We start from the raw sequence: 2500 nt of genomic DNA, 5'->3' as shown, positions 1-2500 counted from the left end.
AAACAGACTGATAGACCCAGTCACCTGGTACAGTATAAAACAGACTGATAGACCCAGTCACCTGGTACAGTATAGAACATACTGATAGACCCAGTCACCTGGTACAGTATAGAACAGACTGATAGACCCAGTCACCTGGTACAGTATAGAACAAACTGATAGACCCAGTCACCTGGTACAGTATAGAACAGACTGATAGACCCAGTCACCTGGTGCAGTATAGAACAGACGGAGAGACCCAGTCACCTGGTACAGTATAGAACATACTGATAGACCCAGTCACCTGGTACAGTATAAAACAGACTGATAGACCCAGTCACCTGGTACAGTATAGAACAGACGGATAGACCCAGTCACCTGGTACAGTATAGAACATACTGATAGACCCAGTCACCTGGTACAGTATGAAACAGACTGATAGACCCAGTCACCTGGTACAGTATAGAACAGACTGATAGACCCAGTCACCTGGTACAGTATAGAACAGACTGATAGACCCAGTCACCTGGTACACTATAGAACAGACTGATAGACCCAGTCACCTGGTACAGTATAAAACAGACTGATAGACCCAGTCACCTGGTACAGTATAAAACAGACTGATAGACCCAGTCACCTGGTACAGTATAAAACAGACTGATAGACCCAGTCACCTGGCACAGTATAGAACAGACTGATAGACCCAGTCACCTGGTACAGTATAAAACAGACTGATAGACCCAGTCACCTGGCACAGTATAGAACAGACTGATAGACCCAGCCACCTGGTACAGTATAGAACAGACTGATAGACCCAGCCACCTGGTACAGTATAGAACAGACTGATAGACCCAGTCACCTGGTGCAGTATAAAACAGACTGATAGACCCAGTCACCTGGTACAGTATAAAACAGACTGATAGACCCAGTCACCTGGTACAGTATAGAACAGACTGATAGACCCAGTCACCTGGTGCAGTATAAAACAGACTGATAGACCCAGTCACCTGGTACAGTATAAAACAGACTGATAGACCCAGTCACCTGGTACAGTATATGATAGACCCAGTCACCTGGTACAGTATAAAACAGACTGATAGACCCAGTCACCTGGTAAAACAGTATAGAACAGACTGAACATAGACCCAGTCACCTGGTACAGTATAAAACAGACTGATAGACCCAGTCACCTGGTACAGTATAAAACAGACTGATAGACCCAGTCACCTGGTACAGTATAAACAGACTGATAGACCCAGTCACCTGGTACAGTATAGAACAGACTGATAGACCCAGTCACCTGGTACAGTATAAAACAGACTGATAGACCCAGTCACCTGGTACAGTATAAAACAGACTGATAGACCCAGTCACCTGGTACAGTATAGAACAGACGGATAGACCCAGTCACCTGGTACAGTATAGACTGATAGACCCAGTCACCTGGTACAGTATGAAACAGACTGATAGACCCAGTCACCTGGTACAGTATAGAACAGACTGATAGACCCAGTCACCTGGTACAGTATAGAACAGACTGATAGACCCAGTCACCTGGTACAGTATAGAACAGACTGATAGACCCAGTCACCTGGTACAGTATAAAACAGACTGATAGACCCAGTCACCTGGTACAGTATAAAACAGGTACCCAGTCACCTGGTAGTATAAAACAGACTGATAGACCCAGTCACCTGGTACAGTATAGAACAGACTGATAGACCCAGTCACCTGGTACAGTATAAAACAGTAGACCCAGTCACCTGGTACAGTATAGAACAGACTGATAGACCCAGTCACCTGGTACAGTATAGAACAGACTGATAGACCCAGTCACCTGGTACAGTATAGAACAGACTGATAGACCCAGTCACCTGGTGCAGTATAAAACAGACTGATAGACCCAGTCACCTGGTACAGTATAAACAGACTGATAGACCCAGTCACCTGGTACAGTATAAAACAGACTGATAGACCCAGTCACCTGGTACAGTATAGAACAGACTGATAGACCCAGTCACCTGGTACAGTATAAAACAGACTGATAGACCCAGTCACCTGGTACAGTATAAAACAGACTGATAGACCCAGTCACCTGGTACAGTATAAAACAGACTGATAGACCCAGTCACCCTGGACTGATAGACCCAGTCACCTGGTACAGTATAAAACAGACTGATAGACCCAGTCACCTGGTACAGTATAAAACAGACTGATAGACCCAGTCACCTGGTACAGTATAAAACAGACTGATAGACCCAGTCACCTGGTACAGTATAAAACAGACTGATAGACCCAGTCACCTGGTACAGTATAGAACAGACACCCAGTCACCTGGTACAGTATAAAACAGACTGATAGACCCAGTCACCTGGTACAGTATAGAACAGACTGATAGACCCAGTCACCTGGTACAGTATAAAACAGACTGATAGACCCAGTCACCTGGTACAGTATAAAACAGACTGATAGACCCAGTCACCTGGTACAGTATAAAACAGACTGATAGACCCAGTCACCT

The 2500-nt window shown here is 45.0% G+C and overlaps 1 protein-coding gene across 4 annotated transcripts in view; it reads right to left on the bottom strand.

The window, feature by feature from the left end:
* LOC127911372 (RNA binding protein fox-1 homolog 3-like) overlaps positions 1 to 2500 on the bottom strand; it is a 1085108-nt gene that overhangs the window by 251682 nt on the left and 830926 nt on the right. The gene's annotated exons all lie outside the window — the stretch shown is intronic.

This window comes from Oncorhynchus keta, chromosome 24 (assembly GCF_023373465.1).
Source record: "Oncorhynchus keta strain PuntledgeMale-10-30-2019 chromosome 24, Oket_V2, whole genome shotgun sequence".
In the NCBI taxonomy this organism is placed as follows: Eukaryota; Metazoa; Chordata; class Actinopteri; order Salmoniformes; family Salmonidae; genus Oncorhynchus; species Oncorhynchus keta.
The sequence above is the reverse complement of the archived record's forward strand: the minus strand, read 5'-3'. Positions and strand labels throughout refer to the sequence as shown.